Below are 19303 nucleotides of genomic sequence, written 5' to 3'. Positions count from 1 at the left end.
TGGGGACTTTCTCTTCTACAGGTGGGGTATTCCATCAAGTTGGCTTTTTTTCATTCCCTAGCCACGTCAATTTTGTTACCTTCTAAGATCCATTCATTCTCCCCTAAGAAGCAGCAAAGTCTTAAATGAATGGGCAGAGGTCAGGAGTGTAAAAAAAAAAAAAAAAATTGCCATAGAGTCGATTGCGACTCCTGGTGACCCTATAGGACAGCGTAGAACTGCCCCCTAGAAATTTCCAAGGACGTGCTGGTGGATTCGAACTGCCAACATTTTGGTTAGCAGCCGAGCTCTAAGCCACTGTGCTACCAGGGCTCCGGGCATATTCAAACCAAAAAAACCAAACCCATTGCCGTTGAGTTGATGCCAACTCATAGTGACCCTATAGGACAGAGTAGAACTGCCCCATAGGATTTCCAAGGATCGGCTGGTGAATTCAAACTGCCAGTCCTTTGGCTAGCAGCCAACCTCTTAACCACTACACCACCAGGGCTCCAGGCATGTTTAAGGAAGTAACAAACAGGAAGAGGTCTATGAGAATCAGGGTAATGAGCAAGAGCTTGGGCCGTGCCACTTACAACTGTGTGCCTTATTTTCTCGTCTGTAAAATGTAATGATAAATAATAATTTCTACCTTACGATGTTAGGAAGACTAAGTAAATAGGTGTTAACTACTTAGAAGAGTGTCTGGCACATTGTAAGTGCCTGTAAGTGTTGCCCACTGTTATTGTGTGTGTGTGTGTGTGTGTGTAAATAATTGTTGTAACTGTTGTTTTAACCCCCTGAGAACTTGATGGCAGATCCCAAAGAAACTTCTGGATGGCCAGAGACATTAAATACCTGGGGATGGAGGATGCGAAACAGGAGAGGCTTCCTCGGACAAATCTGGGTTTGAAGCACAGCTCTGCTGCTTACAATGCACCTCAGGGAGGTTCCTTAACCCCCTGAAGCCTGGGCATCTTTGTCTGCAAAGGAGGGGAACACCTCTCTTCTGCACGGTTTTGAGGACGACATGAGCTGCTGTTCTCCCTGTTCATTCTAAGATTAGACCCCCTTCTTTTGGTGATTCCTGTCCTTTTCCTGAACTTCACATTTGTTTTTTGTTTTTTTAACAAATTAGATTCCAGACTTTTCATTCTGAATCAAGCTTAGAAGAACTGGGTGGCACTGTTTCAGAAAAAACGGTGACAGTGCTAGCTAATAATGTCAAATTATTAATAATTTAATGCAGTAGAGAAATGCTAAAAAGAAAAAGTACTAGTTAATACGCACCAAGCCTAATAGAAAACAAATACATACTAAACTGTGGCTAAATCCTTAGTTTAGAACAAACTTACCAATCAGACTGGTTTTTTGGGCGTTTTTAATGAAATATCTTCTGCCTAGGAAAATGATTAACGGTACTAATCCACAAATTTTACAGTTGGTCATTTTTCAAAAATACAGGAATTTGGATTTTTAGTGAAAACCAAAAGTCCCTTCTACATAGTCCTGTTTGAAGGAGTGTAGTGAGTGTAGGTGGGAAGAAAAAAACAAGAAAAAGAAACAAGCAGCCTTGAAAATACCTAGGAACTCCTGGAGATTTTGGATTTGGAAGAAAAAGAGCCCTGTAATGTGCCTTCCCGCACTGCGTCCCGTTCTTGTAGTACTGTGAGGAGGCGCTGAATGCTCTGGGGAACCTAGGGCAAGCCTTACAAATGCAACCAAAAGGCTCATGAAAATGAGCCTCTTTGCAGTGTGTGAGCTGGTCTGCAATGGCCTCAGGAAATCCCCCCAGCTATTCACGTCCTTTTTATCCTCTACATTCTCTGACTCAAAGGGAAACCTCGCTTCACCTCCTTGACCAGAATTGAGCAGACATTGATTTGGTTACCCAGCACTTTATTTATTCATTTATTAGTCTCCATCATTTCTATTCCACTAGAACAAAAGACTATGTCTTTTCTTTGCCTTGATTTAAGTTTAAGGGTATGCAAACGTGTTTGGAGGAGAGTGCATATTTATGTTTATGTAATTGTGTGGGTAGCTTGCTGTAATTGGAATATTTTGAGTCAAAGCTGTAGCACAGAGAGCCTTGCTATCACCATCCTGGTAGAGCGACACACTCGCTGAATTCCTAAAAATGTCGCACGTGAAGTGAGCCTTTTAAAAGAGAATTGTGTTTTTCCATTCATTTCTATAACTAGTGAGGTTAAGTGTCATAAGGGAAAAATAAGCAGCCCAGAGCAGGTTGTTTTTAAGAATTAAGAATTGCAGCTTTCACCTCAGTGATAACGATAGCATGTATCTATGGTCACTTTATGTACAGTAATTGCCCCAATAGCTGCCAGTAAGAAGTGAATCCAATTAAACAGCAAATATTTCGGAAGCAAATGTTATGTGTAAACCACTGTACTGGAGGCAATGGGAAATTCAGAGACTTGGAAGTCAGGGCTTGGCCTCAGGGAGCACACATTCTAGTTAAGGATGCCTAAGAAAACCAAACCAAACCCAGTGCCATCGAGTCGATTCCGACTCATAGTGACCCTATAGGTCAGGGTAGAACTGCCCCATAGAGTTTCCAAGGAGCGCCTGGCAGATTCGAACTGCCAACCCTTTGGTTAGCAGCCATAGCACTTAACCACTACGCCACCAGTGGGAAAGGTAAACTCATATACAACAATTAAAGATTTAAGTAACAGTTCAGAATATTCAGATATGTTTTTTGCGCAATTACCTTAGTGTTTTATATTACAGTATACGACATAGTTATTTGGCAGACTCACCAACTTTTATAGCTACTGAATAGTAAGAAAGAAGCCCTGGTGGCACAGTGGTTAAGCACTCAGCTGCTAACCGAAAGGCCAGTGGCTCGAAACCACCAGATGTTCCACAGAACGATGACCTGGCAGTCTGTTTCTGTAAAGGTCTACAACCTTGGAAACCCTATGGGGTGGTTCTGCTCTGTCCTGCAGGATTGCTATGAATCAGAATCGACTTGACAGCAACGAGTTTGAGTTTTCGGTTTTGGAAATACCAAGAATACATAAGCTCTTCAGCTGAACACAACTCATGGATTAAACAAAGTCTGGACAATTTGAGCACTAATCATTTGCATTGTGGCAGAACGCATGTTCTTGTCCTTTTAACTGTCAAATGCCCAGTCGCTCAGCTACAGATTTTTTTTTGAACTAATGGACCTTCCTAAGAAGATGTTCGGTGTTAAGAAACCAAGGTATTTCCTTTAAAGATATTTTCACCCCCTCAGTACCAGCTTTGGATACCTTGTTTTCCTCAGTTTTACAAAACTGAATTTGTTCTTACTTAGAGTATGTTCAGAGTAGAGTTAACCAAAAGGGAGCCATGATAAATTCTGCAGCAATGTCTGTTAAATATGACTGATTGCGATCAACAGAGGACATCTAAAGGGTTAAAGGAAATAGCACCATTAGTACATAATCACGTCAGTTCTGTCCTGACAAATGGATCAGTGTGAATTCAAGGGAAGTCCTGGATGTATGTACAACCGAAATGTCTAAAAGAAGGCAGGCTGCCCTACTCAATGTTACTACTCTGCCCTACTATATGGGCAACCCTGGTGGTGTAGTGGTTAAGAGTTACAGCTGCTAACCAAAAAAGGTCAGCAGTTCGAATCTACCAGGTGCTCCTTGGAAACCCTATAGGGCAGTTCTACTCCATCCTTTAGGGTCACTATGAGTTGGAATTGACTCGACAGCAATTGGTTCCCCCCTCCCCCCGCCCCACCTGCTACTATATGTGCCTTTGGTCTCCTGCTGAAGAGTAAATAATAATAACATTAAGAATGTCAAGTAAATGGCATCTTTAGTTTACAAAGCATCTTGTATACATCATCCCATTTGATTCTGAGAATGACTTGTGAGATAGGTAGCGCACCTATTATCCACATTTCACAAACGAAAAATCTACATGAACAGATGACTCGCTTAAGGATACAGAGCTCGTGTAGCTGCTTCTACGGATACACACGTTGTGACCAGCTCAAAGGAAGCAGAAACCCAAATAGAGTGTTTGCCACACCATACTGTCCTGCAGAGCACAAAGGAGTGGCCAACACGTGATACGTAGAAGTTAATCCTCAGAGGATGAAGAGCCCTCAGGCCAAGAGGCATACCTACTAAGATTTCATGCCAGAAGGAAAAGAGCTGGTTAGCTATCTTTTCTGAGGTATTTTTTCCCACTTACACAGAGCCCTTGGTAAATACTCTAAATTTTCATGACTCACAGATGGGATAAAATCATGAGGACTTTCTGAGATTTAATCTGGTGGGTTAGAGTTTTTTTCAGCATTCTAGGAGCTTGAGCTTTAACATGGAAAAAGATCTCAATCCTGATCTGGACAATCCTTGCCACCCACCAGGATTTGTATATTTTCCATAGAAAAATCTATGAACATAGTCAGTTATCTTTGAGCTGGCTTCTTGGAGCTTTGTACTTCTTCAAGAATATGGTAGGGAAATGAAAGAGATCATGGGCCACTTTACTAAAACTGAGTATCACTGGAAATTGATAAAGATGTGTGGTTCTAAGCCCCGCAAGTCACAGACTTTCGTTGGCAATACAGAATTCAAAGCTGTCACCAATCCTGCTTCCTGATGAACAGAAAGGTAGAGTTTCAAATCAAGAAACGGGCAGAACTTGGTTCAGAAAATTAATAATGTCAGTTGGTCCTGTAGTCATTATTATATCCTTTAAAAGTCTACCAACTTACAGCCTTTATTTTGACTTGGAGACTTGGACCTGACATCTTGAGCTTCTTGAACTTTTCTGCTAGTATTACTTTGGAGCCTCGGATTATGTGAAATATCAAGGTGGTATCGCCAACACCTCTGTCCCAAGACACTTTTAAGCCAAATTAGTATTCTTGTAACTAGAACCTATTGTAGTGGAATAATTTGATACCAACCCACTAGTGAAGAGCTGCTGTAAGTCTGGACATGGGCAAATGTGATTAGATGGATCTACAGGCAAATGACCCTCTAAACAACAATCTTTTTTTTTTTTAATAAAAACATACACAACCAACTCTATACCCATTCAACGATTTTTACATCTATGGTTCATTGACAATGGTTACATATGTCACATCGTGTCACAATTCTCCCTATCTCTGCCCATATTGTTTCACCACAGTTAACTTTGACTCTGCCCCATAGAGTTCTCATCTGTGTTTTAGAGTTACTTAACCAACAATCTTTAGGTAGGTTGCTTCGTGTTAACCAAGAAGGAAATTCTTAGTGGCAAGAGAGAGAGGTCTACCCGGGACCCATCCTATTCAATATTTTTTCTGAAGACTGTTAAGTTCTTGTATCACAAACTCAGTTTAAAACAAGGTAATATATCTGCTAAAAAAAAAACACACACACCAAGAAATATGACAGCTGTGCTGAGAGCTGATATCCAGATCAAGGAAGTTGATGGTTCTATGACTGCTCCAACAAATTATTCCCATCCTTGGTGGCCTAAAACAACACAGATTTATTCGCCTACAGTTGTAAAAAAACTAAAAAAAAATTTTTTTTTTTTTAGTTTAGAGGCCAAAAATCCTAAGTCCCCACCTGCATAGTCCAGGCTTATACCCTCATACCAAGACCCTTAACTGAATCACATTTGTGAGCCCATAAGGTAACATTTGCCTAGTACTCCAGCGCTTAACCATTGGCACCACCCGGGGGATTAGGATGTGGATCTCTCTTGGGGGTCCACTAATCAGCTTAGCACAGTCCTTTTGGGCTGTGTTTATCAGGCCATATTAGGAATAGGCACTCCATTCTCAGCAACAGGGGTTTATTAATAAAATATGTCAAAAGCGGGTGGGGGAGTGACCAGGACTATGAAAGGCAAGGGTGTCAAAGCCATTTTGTGTATGTGGATGAGGAGAGCGTGGCATCAGGAGGAAAAACTAGTAATAGTTTTGTTTCTACCAGGTTTTCTGACCCTAAGCCAGTCAGATAAAACATCTCAACAACTCAGCTCTTTTCTGTCAATGGAGCAAGCCCAAGGATCTCTTCAGTACCTCCTAGGGCTAAGATTCCATGTTTCCGTAAAAATCTATCAGACTGTCTCTAGGTGGTATTCAAATTTAAAACCAAGAGCTTACTTACCATTGCTTACCATTCAGCATAAATCCTGCCCGCTTTTCCTTTGAATTTGCCGTGTGTAGTCCAAGGACTTCTTGCTGTGAAAGTAGTGTTGAGGCCATGACAATCACAAGTTGTGGTCTGCTCTCCACTAGTTGTCAGCTGCTGTCAAATCCATTCCAGCAATTCTTAAATACTGTACCCAATCATATTACTTTAGTCTAAGCTTCAAATCAGTAGCCTTAGGAGAATAGTATTCTTCCTCTTACATATGGGAAACTTGAGGCACAGAGAGAATAAATTGTAGTTGCATGAAGAAGAACTGAGAGAATTAAAACTTGTTGCCTCCAGGTCTTCTGGGATATCATTTACCACCATAGGCAGGTAGGATCCCGGACAGTACATTAAATATGCCAAGCAGAATATAAAGACCTTGTCCCCAAAGAGCTTAGTCTCCATGCAGGAGTGACAACCTAGGGGAGAGTCACTGAGTGGCTGCCATCATTATTACAGGAGGCAAAAGAGGTGGGAAAGGGCGGGGGTTTATTTATTTATTTATTGGCTTGTTCTCAGATAAGGGCATGGAACTTGGCCACTGAATCTCAAAAGGAAATAGGACTTCTTTGATATATATCTCTCTGCAGCATTAAGATCACTCCACAAATACCAACTTTAAATGATGATTTACAGAAGGCCACACACACACACACACGCACGCACGCACGCACGCACGCACACACACACACACACACCCCCAGATAACCTGGAGCAAGTTTATATGATGGAAGGCTTTGAGAGCTGATCCAGAAAAGGTGCTTGAAAGTAAATCAAATGATGACATCCACTGAATTATGGCATTTATTATCATGTGCAGCCTACGCATGGAATTTTGAACTAAAGCTGAGGAAGCAAAGGTCTAGAAACTCTTATGCGTGGTAAATAAAGTAACCCTTTATTGGCTTATTTTCCATACTCATTCTCTTTGGTGACTTGTTCATACAAATGTACACCAGAAAAGACTAAGAAGCCATGCTTTGCTATGGGTGCATTTAAGGATTTGTGCACATGACTTAAACATATGCTTCCTGGAGGGTCTATTTGGTATTATGTGGACACAGTATTTCAGAAGCAAAGAAACCTTTGGGAAAAGGGGAGGGGCTGTGTCTGTTTATGACTGTCAAACTTTTCTACGCTTATTAAATTGGAATCCCTCGTCCTTTTCTTCTGTAATTTGAAGATTACTCTAGTAATGTGTTTAGAGAAGAAAAAATCTGCTCAATAAGTCAGGGTCTAATAACTGGATTAATAACCGTTCTAAGACCCAGTATGCTCTGCTCCTCAGGACACAGTCTCACGTTCTGTTTTTAAAGATCAGAGTTTTCGTTGCTGATTTTCACGCTGGGAACCACATTCTGTAAGGAAGTCAGTTGATCACGAGCAGACTTGAAATACCTGCCCATGAGGGGGAAAAAAGAAAATGATGGGAATCCTGTCACCAAGGAAATGGTTTAAAAATTTGTTTATTTCAGTGCTAAACAAAAACCTTAGTTTCAAGTAGTCATCTTTATTTTGCAATGACTTTAATTCTTTTACTCATTCATTCATTCATTCGTTACAACATGGTTACCAAAACCCAGTGCCGTCTAGCGACCTCTACGCTAATCATTTAGGAAAAAAAATTCTAAATGATGACACAGACCTGAAATACAGCCGTATATTTGTGTCTGTTCATAGCCTTTTTAAAAGAGCACATTGTGACAGGAAGTGAAGAATGGCATAGTTGGGGAAAAATTAAAGAGACACGATGTAATTATCCAAACTGGAATTAAGCCAATGAATAACCCGTGTGCTAACACCACCCTCAAAGTGCTGAAAAGACCACCAGATATTTAAATGCCCTGGAGGTCATGGCCAGCCCTCTTCCTGTAGTGTGTTTTAAACACCACATAGGTACTGGGCTCACCTGCCTTCTGAGGCAGGGCTGCCACCTGAAGCAAGCTACAGCTGCTATAATCCAAGCACAAGGCTCTCTCAAGTGATTACGCACGGCTTTTTTCCTTATTACTATTAATTTTTTTAATGAAATCAAAATACTGGTGATTCACTCATTCATTCAGCACATACGTACTGAATACCTACCGTGTGCTCGCAGGCATAGTGGTGGAGGATAGAGGCTTCAGAGTCAGACTGCCTGGATCTACCCCCCAGCTCCACGTTTACTAGCTGTTGATCTAGTTGCTAGGGAGCCCTGGTGGTGCAGTGGTTAAAGCACTCAGCTGCTAACCAAAAGATCAGTGGTTCAAACATACCAGCCTCCCAACAGGAGAAAGGTGTGGCGATCTGCTTCTGTAAAGATCACAGCCTGAGAAACCCTATGGGGCAGTTCCACTCTGTCCTATAGGGTCACTAGGAGTCAGAATCAACTGTACAGCAATGGGTTTGGTTTAGGGATTTGAGCTAGTTGCTTCAACCCTCTGTGCCACAGTTTGCTTATCTATGAAATAGGGGTATGGGTAGTACCTAACTTGACGGCATCGGGTTTGGTTTTTTGGAATCCCATAGGGTCGTTGTGATGCTCAAGTATGGTAAAAAATTTAAAGTACCTTAGAGTGTCTGGCACAAACTAAGTGATGGGTAAAATATTGGTCCTTATCATTATTGCAAACCAGGAAATATACTAAAGTCTGGGAACAAAGAGACAAAATGACCTAATATCCTGGCAGTTTAGATTCCAGAAATTTCAGGTTTTAACCTTGATAATCTCTGCTGCCAACTCTTTTTAATAACTAAAAAAAATTTTTTTTTTTTTAGTAGAGGTCTGTATATTAGATCTTCATTTTACTGTGTGTATTCATATCTTGGACCTGCATGCTTTGAATATAACACACTCAGCACGTCCATAATACGCAGTTTTGTGTATTTACGTCCTCACTTTACACCTTCCTCAATAGTAACCACCACATAGTGACTAGTTGTGCGCTTTATACGTGTTAGCTCAGGTCCTCCTGAAAACAACCTTATGAGATCAATATTATTATCACCTTTTACAGACAGAAATACTGAGGCTCTGAGCATGTCTGTGACTTACGCGATGTTATAAAGGTTGGTTTGACTCCAGAGCCCATTTCCTTTTCGCTTCGTCCTCCGGCATGCACTTACTGTATGTTTACTCTGCTCTCAGCTCTTGCTTCTAGTGTGTACTTGGGGACCTGCAGGAAGACCTGGCAACATCCAAGTCACTGACTGTGGGCAGTGTGTTTGGGACATGTCACAGCAACCATGGCGAAGAGGCTGATGTGAACATAAATTAAACAGCTCTGGCTATGACTTCTCCCTGATGACTGCCTTTTGAGTGGGCTCCCAAGTGACTGACATTTCTTTCGGTTTTCTTCTTTCACCCTAAGTAGCAACGTAGTTGCTGAAGCATGGCTGAGAGATACTTTTGGATCTTAGGTACACCATGATTCTTGTTTTACAACTGGAGACTTCATTTCTCCAATCTCCAATAATACCTAATGGTACTCACTCTTCTCTTCATAAACACCTTTTTCCCCCATTTAAAAAAAATAATAAATTGTACTTTAATTTATCTGTTGTCAAGAGAGAGATCCTTATTGAAAATGATCAGGTATGTCCCCAAAAAAGATACCATGAAGTTCATGGGCAGATTATAGAGTTTCCCCTTCCTATCTTAGTAGCTCATTTTCAATTGAAATACATGGGAAAAATAGATCATAGCTAATCCTCCAGGTAGAAAATCTCATCAGTGATTTAAAACTGCATTGTGAGGTGAAAGATGCCATCTTGTTCACCCAGTGTACCTGTATTTTCCAAACGAGCTGTGTTGAGAAAACTGCGTCTTCTTACATACTGATACACTGTAGATGAGGGTCACAGAGCAAAGTGTAAACCCTGGGTGAGGGCTCTGTAGGTCAGTCCACTAGTCTTTGCCTGCTTGGAACGTGGCACAAGCTACACCTTGCTGAGACAGGGACTCCACGATGTTAGATATTTCTGTTTTTCTCTGAGAATGAAGGAAGGATTTCAGTCTCTACCTTTAGCATTCAAATGGACAAAAAAAGAAATGTATTTCGACTTGGCTCTTTAGACCTTTAAAAAAGTAAAGGTTGGAGTACTAACTGTATAGAGGAAGGAATCTTGTTTTTCTGGAGACAAGGGTAGCTTCCATACCTGCTGGTCCAGAATTGTTAAAGAAAACTGGAGGTAGTTGGGATGATGCAAAGAGCGCTAGCCTGGTGGGCTCCCGGAGCCCTGGATTCCAGTGTTGACGTTGCTGTTGCCTGGGGATTTATTAGTCTGAGTCCCTGGGCCTCAGTTTCCTCATCTGCTAAATGAGAAGTCTGGAGAGAGAGATTCATCTCTGAGGCTTTTTTCTGGCTCTGGTATTCTTTGGGTCTGCAAATCGCCTTCAATGTCTGCCATAGTCGGCCTGGCCAGCTCCGTCTGTCACAAAGATTAATCCATTTTAACTGTACCTTGGTGTGCACCCGGGAGAGGAGGCCGGATGGATGGTTTCGCACCTATTATTGCATCAGAACTTTTGCCTTTTTAGACGAGACCGTGCCGTGCCTAAAATCTGTCTGCCTGTCTGCTCACTGACTCTGTCTGTTCTGATCTCTTGCCACGCACGGTGCCTCTTCTTCCAGCATCCATCTCCCTCCCAGGTTTGATTCGGCACCGGCTCTACCTGTCTTGTCTCTGCAGCATCTGTCTGCCACACTCCAAGACCACCGTTAATAAACTTTCACACATTACACACCGACCCCCTCCCATGCTGGCACCCACACCTAAATAGCTCCGGTTCATAAACTCGGGGCGGGGGGGGGATTGCATTTTTTTTTTTTAAGACCTCTATCTTGTGCCATTTGTATACGTACTTTTTGTTTAGTTGTAAGTTTTAATAGTTTCCCCTTGGAGGATTTGTCAGTACGAGCACTATGGCTTATCAAGAACACACCAACAGTCTTTTTTGTAATATTCGCTTTTCCCCTTTGGTTCAGCTGAGCCTACTGACAGATCATTCAAATTCAATTGTTTTCTGTCTAAGCCGAACAGCTAATTAAAGTAGGAATGATTAACCTGACTGGCAGTGTCGCCCTCCCTCCCTGGCTCTCTCTCTCTCCCTTTCTCTCTCTCCCTCCCTCCTGTTCCAATCAGTCTTTTTCTCACACTCTCTCTCTTTCCCTGGGTTGTCTCTCTCCCTCCCTCTCGCTCTCTCTCCTCTCTCCCTGTCCCTCTTTTCCTCCCTCTCTCTCTCTCTCTTTGGATCTCTCTCTCCCTCCCTGGGTTGGTCGGTCTGTCTCTCTCTCTGTCTCTTGCTCTACTGTTTTTTTTTTTTTTTTTTCCCTCTCTCTCTCTCTCTCTCTCCTAAACGTGGTCTGCTTGCTGATGGCAGAATGGCACTCGGAGATTTGTGCATTGTGTCTGGTTTCCTACGGGCAGGCTGACCCAGTGCCTCCAGGGACTTATCAATAGACCACTCAGAAGAGACACAGACAGGAGAGAGGAGGAGGGCTGGGGGGGTGGGGGGGGAGAGAGAGAGAATCAATATCAAGAATAGAAGGAGCTCCGAAGCCATTTTTTTTTTAAAGAAGTATCGGGACTTGGGAGAGGGTAACAAAGAAGGTTTTTCAAAGAGGCAGTGGAGGAGGTTCTTAATAAATTTGGAAGGAAACAGTTCCCTGTCTGGGGAAAAGGAGAGCTTCAGACTGATTAGCGTTCACACCAGGTATGAGATGTTCGCTAACCCTTATCACCGTGTCGCAACCGAGATGGCAAAGCCTTTTTTTTTTCTTTTTCCTTTTTTTTTTTTTTTTTTTAGGAAACTGAGGAAGCATGTATTTTGGTCTGTTTGTGATTGGGGGGCGAGGGGGGCGGCGTGAGAAGCTGTGGGCATTTGCGTGATGGGGGGGCGGAAAAGAGTATGGAGTATGTTACTGTCTTCCCTGGCTTTGTGCACCCCTGGGGGGTTCCCCCAAGTTCATTTCTAGCAGGTGGATTTAGACGGGAGTTACTTAACGCTTGACCGCCAGTTTTGAAAAAAAAAGAAAAAAAAAAAAAAACGCTGCTTCCTATGTCTATTAAAGGAAGCTCCAATTTCTCTTCTCTCTCTTTCTCTCTCTCTCTCTCTCTCTTTCCCTCTCTCTCTTCCGCACTCTCTCTTCCCCTCTCCCCCCCACCCCATCTCTCTTCCTCTCTTCCTTTTTTTCCCCCTTCTAACCAGACAGCGGGAGGGTTCCTGGCTCCCAGCCAGCCCAAAAGCCTCTAAGTGTTTTGCACTTGTTTCAGGGAGTAGCTGCCCGGGGATTTTTCAGCATTTTCACTAGAGAACAAAGACTTCTTTACAAAGGGAATGGGGGGGGGGGGGGCGGGGGGTGAGTTTAATGTCTGATATATGTTTTCCTATTTTTATTAGTTTTTCACCTCAAAAGCAAGAGACAGGAACAGAACATTCGCTAGACACAAAGACATTCAAAAGAAATCCAGTTTATCTTTTCTCCCCATCGCTCCAATAGAGATAGACTGAAAAAAAGAAAAAGGAAAAAGACGAATTAAGTTGGACCATGTTGCTCTTTCCCCTTGTGTAATCTTCTCAATCCAGCTGTGCTTCTGCTCACTCTGTGCTGGTTCCCCCCCCCCCCCCCACTCACGATAAAAGTTGTTCAGGATACGTGTTTTCTCACCATCTCTTTACCCTGTCTGGGTCTCCAGAAGCCTGTGGAGGAGAAAACAAGGGTCCACCAAATAATCCATTCGGTGGCCAGAACAGCGTCTACTTTTGCCTCTTGGGTAAAAAAGTTAATTATGGAATTTGGGTTCCCCAGATACCGCTGGGGTGCATGAGTTAGTTCGGGCTCACAAGTTTTTGCCTCCGTCTGCTTAAAAGCTCCCTTTTGTGTCACTTGTCAGTTTTTAAGGAAAGGTACTCAGCAAGCAGATATGTGTATTTTATTTTTATTTCTGTCTAATTGCATAAATGAGAATATTCCCAGAGAGATTACTTGCCCCCTCCATGATACACTAGTTCAAGGGAAATATAGTCTAGACGAAGACTTTTCAATGATTCTGATTGCCATGTAGCTTTGTGTCTTTCTCCATTAGGTTTGTTGCCTATGGGTGTACATTGCTACCATGAATTTGTGTCTGTAGCAAACACTCCAGAATGTTTATCATTTTCCAATTAAGGCTCCAACAAAAGAAAAAATGAAATCAGGATGTGAAGAACCCTGTGTGCAAAACATAGTGAATAATTCCACCTTTGGTATCCACTGTACATTTATATCTTTATACTGGTATTCTTGAATTATGAACCCAAGAAAATATTTTCTTTCAAAAGTTCACCCCCTCCATGCATTTATATTTTGATTGTCATTTGGAAATCTTTTTTTTTCCTAAGGCAATTCATCGACACAAAACAAGGGGAAAAATTCACAAGCACCTCAAAAATACTTAAATATATATTACATACAATAGTTAACTACGGATAACTATTTTACTCAGTGGAAAACAGCTACAACAGTTGTTTCGAGATTCAGAAACTCTTTTCTTTTTTTTATTCACTGAAAATATAATTTACTCATATCCTGAGGAAGGGAACTGTAGGGAAAAAAATATAAATACATGCATTTTTCCATATTTATAGGATGCATTTATATAACTGCTTCTTACGGGTGTAATACATATCAGGGCAAAGCGTGATGCCTAGTCAAAAAAGCCCTTCTGGCTGGGAGGTGTGAGCGCCTTATGTTTGAAGTAACTTGATAACAAGGAGTCTTTTCGGGAAGCCTTGCTATGTTTGTGTTGCCTCAGTAATGACCCTCAGAGAAAAAAACAAGAGCTAGGTGGTCAGTGTTAGCCCTTGAACTCACTGGAAGGCATTAGAATCAGGGGAACTTTCGGCAAATCAAAAATTTTCTAGGGCAGCTCACTTCTTACCGTTGCGTGTTTTCTTCAGGAAAATTCTCCTACTGCCGTCCGACTTCTCTGTGGTTTCGTAGCATTCTTAGTGCTTTTAGTAGTGCTTCAGGAGAAAAAAGCTTTTGAAAAGAAAGTCATCAAAATAAGAGAAAACAAACCTGGTCTTTAAAAAAGTTTTCTACTGAAGGCGAGAGCTTTTTTTTTCCCCCTTTTGACTTTTTTTAAAATTGTGATTATTTCCCCTGCACTCTTGTTTCTATAGGCTGGTATGCCTGCATTTTGGGATTTTCTTTGCTTTTTTTTTTTGGTCTGTTTTTTATGTGACCAAGGGAGTCTGTGAAAGGGGTGGAGGGGCTAGGACAAGAGACTGTTCCTCAAAGCTGCACTAGCCCCCCCCACCCCCACCCCCACCCCGCGCCGATCCCAACGCAGGCAGCTCCTATCAGCTAGCTGTGCCACCAGGAGTCCAGCGAAAGGTGATAGCTGTCATTCTGGGATTCTTCGTGGATCTGACCTGAGAGAAAAAAAATAGAGGAGGAGGAAAGAAAAGCTCTTTGAGCTGGAATACACTGGCCCTTTCTTCCTGGAGGCAATCTGCTCCAGTTCTTGGCGACGTGTCCTGCACTATCAGATATCATATGACTTTTTATTTAGATTCCTTTTAGGAGAATGGCCTGTTAGGACTCTGTTTGTTTTCTTTTATTGAATTTCCTTCTCCCCTCACCCGCTAGTTCGGTGGATCTGTGTGTGAGAGAGTGTGTGTGCACGCATGCATGTATGTGTGCAATTTTGCTCTCTGTTTTTGGCCTGTTGATTTGATGCTGCATTTAAGGACCAAGCTTTAATGATTGCAGTATACTGGTTTAATCATTTGCCAAAAAAAGAAGCTGCATTCTCGCCTTTTTTTCTTTTTTTTTTTTTTGGCGGGGGGGGTCCATTTTTAAGCACCTCTGTTAACACAGGAGGCTGGAGACCCTACATCCTTGCTGATGATGCCCCTGCCTGACCCACTGCCTCACCTTAAGGTTGCCCTCCCCCTCATCAGCATGCCTAGTAGTGTAAGTTAGGAAACACCTGTGCTGAGCTGGGAGGGAAATAAAAGTAGAAGCAACTTATTCAAAGCTGCTCTGCTGGTTTCACTTTAATAAACTTTTTTTAATCATAGATTTTTGTCGGGGGGAGGGGGGACCCTCTGCTGAGCTTGAAAGCATCAGAGATAGTGAACCATGTGTCTGTGGAGCTTTTGTGAGGCCAGCAGAGCACCAGTGGGAAGTAGAACAGGGGCTGAAATTCATTCAGAGACTTAAGAATTAAGGGAAAGATTTAAATAAGATCTGCGAGGTCTGTGGGCCGGGCAGGGTTTGGTGGTGGATGGCAAAAGGGAATACTCAGGGCTACTCGAGGAGGAGAGAGAAATTGGCGGTCAGGAAGGACACAGGCATTGCTGCTGTAATTAGTACTCTCCAAACCTGATTTTCATCAAATTTTTATTTCGTGGAACTCAAAATTTAACCAGTTGCTATGTGACTGCCATTCTCCCTATGCTGGCTGTGAAAAACGGATGCTTCACACTGGCATTATTACCGGGTTTCTCCTAAATTCTTGATAAATGTCTTTTTCCGTTTTGGAAGAGTTTAGGTTTTACTTAGCAAAAGAAAAACATCATTTCTCCGGGTATGCATATGGTTGTATAGACATTAATCTTATTTATACGTAGTTGTGTGTGTCTGGATATGTTTGTGTGTGGTAGCAAGCAGGACTACATTAAACGTTCAGATAACCATCACATTCTATAAACCCATAGTTTTTAGGTCCCCAGTTACTTTCTCTAAAAATATTTTTTACTGACCTTAAATTTCTCATGCCTTATCTTAGGCAGGAGTGAATTTTGTTGAAAACTAGAGGAAAATTTATTCCACCCTTTTAAGGGGACCCGAAAAGGAAAGGAGGACTATTTTTCGTTCAACAAAAATTTTAGAAGCCTTTTTAGAAAAGGCAGCGGAAAACTCCAAAACAGCTTTGTCTCAGAACGTTAAACTTGGCATGGGTAAGAAATGTGAGTTTTGCTTTGTTTGAAGAAATTTGTTTTTGAAACAACAATGTTATAAATATTTCTAAATTGCCGGCTGAGCATGCGCTGTATCTGACTTTAGTCGTAGTTTTCAACACACACCAAAGTGCAGTCTTCTGAATGGCCACAGGTAAGGCTGTTGATTTGTGTGATCTTGCTCAGAGCCACCTCCAGTGTGTCTACTCATTTTTCCAGAAGGGAAAAGGTCGAGAGCTGAGCTTAGACCTGGACACCCTTCTAAATATTATAGAGCAAAGGTATATTCCCCCATTAAGGCTTCCACATTATACTTAGGGTAAGTACAGTTCAACTTTCCTTTCTTATAGAAGTAGCCTGCCTTAACTTTTTGACTTAATACTGGCAGAGTAAATTAAGAAAATGTTTAACTCAGTGAGGTATTTGACTGAAGTAGGAAATTTGCAGACTCTTAAGGGTGTCTGTGGAGGATAAATTTGGGGACACGAAAATTTTCCGGTAAAGGGATAGCCTAGCTTTGTGCTTACAGAGCAAAGATGTGCTAGTCTGAACACGCCTGCTCTCATCTGGAATCGAAAGCTACATCTAGGTGGGCCTGTAGTAATACCAGAAAAGGAACACATGTGTCTTTTGTGCAAACTTTTTTTTTTTAAACCGAGCTTCCAAAAAGCAATGACAAAGAAGCGGGTTTCCTTTTGCTTCATAAGAAGTCATACTTTATAAGTAGTCATCCTCTGCTTCTGGAGATACGTATTTCCAGTTGGTTTTAGTTGTTTTTGCCTTTTTTTTTTTCTTTTTTCAGTCATTGCTGTTGAAGCATATTCTTTCCTGTCAGGGGTTGTTAACACTTTTCCATTTTTCAGGATGCTTTCCTCCTTTAATTCTGTTTGATATTTCCTCGCTCATTACCTTTCTCAGGTCTGTGAAGACCCTCTCAGGCTTTGCAATTCTTACCGATCTTGCCGGAATATACTTCTTCGTTAGTTGTTCTGTTACAGTGGTGGTGGAGAGCACCTCGTCTCAGGCCTTTGTAGCTACCCAAACACATTACCTTTGGAGGTGAAATTTCTCATAGTTATTCTTGACTCAGAACTGAACTTGTCTTGAAAGGTTTAAAGAAATCCAATTAGCCGTGTTTGAGAACTAAATATTTTAATAAATGCAAATGAATTTTTTACAATATACTTATTGGTATGCGGTGCTTTTTTTTTCCTTTTCATGCTTTAAAACAGAACCAGAAAATTAAATGTGCAAAAAAAAACCTGCCAGGTTAATGTTGATATTTTAAATACCCAATTTAAAATAATTCAAAGTTCTAATTTCTATGGCAACATACCACCTTTCAGTGTCAGTCAGTCATACTTTGTGCAGGTATATTTTATTTACAGATACACATACACACGCGAATCCATGTTCTAGTTATATTAATTCTAGTTTTTGCGTAAAAGAAGAAGGTTTAGCATTAATGTAGAATGTTATTAATTTATTATATTTTATTTTTCTATAATTTACAAAATCCAATTAACTGTTGCCTCCATCAGAACATTTAATATACGCATATATTTATTAATATCTACTTATATTCTAATAGTTTATCTTAATTTATAAAGTCATTCTATCCTTTCTAAGTCTTACACACTCCTGAATTTTATGCGGCTGTACTAGCATTCAAGTTTATTCAGATTCGATTTGCTTTGTTCCATGTTTGTTACTGATTTTAAGAAGTTTTCTACTTTTCGATCGAGAAAGAGCTTGGCCATTTTTTCCTATATATGATCTCTCTATGTCTTCAGTACTCTGAAGAAGAGACTTTTTAATCTTATGATTTCCTGGAGAGCTTTCAAACAAGTGGGAGACGTGATCTTTGCCTTGCTACTTCGCAGCCCATCTCTTTGCCCTCACTGTACCTCCGCTCGCCACCAGCACCCCGGAAAGAAAAAAAGGGCACAGTAATAAAGATGATGTGATCATTTTCCTAATCTGAGAACCAGGAAATACAGAAAAGAACTGTGGAATACGTAGGAAAACGCCAAGAGCTTCTCCAGGAAGATCAGCTGTTTGCGTACTTTTTTTTTCCCCCTCCTGAATTTTGTTTGTGACTTTTTTTGGCTTGCTGCAGCATATCCCCATAATTGTCGGAAGCCACAGCAAAGTCCCAGTGCCACAACAACACTGTGCAGCAGGGAACAGCCCAGACAAGCTGATCCTGGGTCGCTGCTACTTCCCCAGCACGGTGCCAGGCAGGAGGACTAAGCAGGCTACCCTTCTCTTTCTTCTCTTTGCTTCTTACCTGGGCTGCTCAACCTGCCAGGTAGAGAGATTTTCTTCCTTAACTTTCCCTCCAGCTATCTGGGGCTTTTTCTTCACTAACCAATGACTTTGTACTTCTTCCAAGGAATGGTTCATATAGCAAAACATCCCATTTTTCTTTTACATTGAAACATGGACAGCTTTGAAGCTTGGGGAGGGCAAGAGAAAGGGGCTTGGGAGATCTGGGAAATATCCACAATGGTATCAGGCTCAAAGATGTATTCTGTGGCTGCTCAGGTGTGTAACTTTTCTCTTTTCTCCATAGCCTGTAAGTGGTTGAAAGTAGTGAATGGGATAGCTATAGGGTGCAAACGGTAATCTAATTGACTCGGCAGATGGAGCTCTTCCCCCTGAGTCGGTATTTAAATTAATGTCCCAGTCTGCATGGTGGGGCTCTCTGCTTCAAGGTGTGTCACACTAAATGTGTAAAATTGCAGGCCCAGGTCGCTCTGAGTAGAGAATTCCTGGCACTTTTCTCAAAAGAGATGACACATTGGTCCTGAAACACAGAACATTGTGCAGGGGAACTATTTAAGGATGGAGGGGGAAATGAGGTTTACCTATGTGAATTTCTCCCTCTATTTGTTCATACCCCTACATGTGAGCTTAAATCCTAGCCATTACTATAGAAGTGATTATTACTGTCAGTGTGGAAAAATGTCAGAGACATACAGGATTTGGGCTGCATTTATGGCAGACCTTCTCAGCTACCTGAACTGTACGGATCTCCGTTCGTTTGATTCTGCAGAAGAATCTGAATATTGTAATGCAATTGTTTCATCCAATTAGTCGGGAGAACCTGGCTGAAATGTTACACATTCTGAATTGTGACAGCCGAGCGAGGGCAAAGCAGCTGTGTTAGGAAGGTGCCTTTATGGAAACCAAAATATTTTCAGCAATAACTGAAAATAGA

General features: G+C 41.6%; 1 protein-coding gene and 1 long non-coding RNA gene across 9 annotated transcripts in view; one reads left to right on the top strand and one right to left on the bottom strand.

Moving 5' to 3' along the window:
- The window catches only part of ZBTB20 (zinc finger and BTB domain containing 20), a 356126-nt gene that overhangs the window by 186611 nt on the left and 150212 nt on the right, over window positions 1-19303 (top strand). Inside the window, exon 1 of one of the 8 annotated variants that reach the window (XM_049890610.1) lies at window positions 11676-11844. The exons of 6 other annotated variants lie outside the window; for them this stretch is intronic. The gene's annotated coding sequence lies outside the window, so the exon portion shown is untranslated. Of the gene's footprint in view, window positions 1-11675; window positions 11845-14556; window positions 16400-19303 lie in introns of those variants that run through there. One more of the 8 variants, XM_049889895.1, reaches the window with a different exon arrangement.
- Window positions 12492-14435, bottom strand: LOC126081549 (uncharacterized). Its single transcript, XR_007518440.1, has 3 exons — window positions 14052-14435; window positions 12800-12831; window positions 12492-12638 (listed from the first exon to the last, which is right to left on the bottom strand). It is a non-coding gene; the product is annotated as an uncharacterized LOC126081549 (long non-coding RNA).

This window comes from Elephas maximus, chromosome 1 (genome assembly GCF_024166365.1).
Source record: "Elephas maximus indicus isolate mEleMax1 chromosome 1, mEleMax1 primary haplotype, whole genome shotgun sequence".
Lineage (NCBI taxonomy): Eukaryota > Metazoa > Chordata > Mammalia > Proboscidea > Elephantidae > Elephas > Elephas maximus.
Note: the sequence above shows the minus strand (reverse complement) of the source record. Positions and strands in the feature narration are given on the sequence as shown.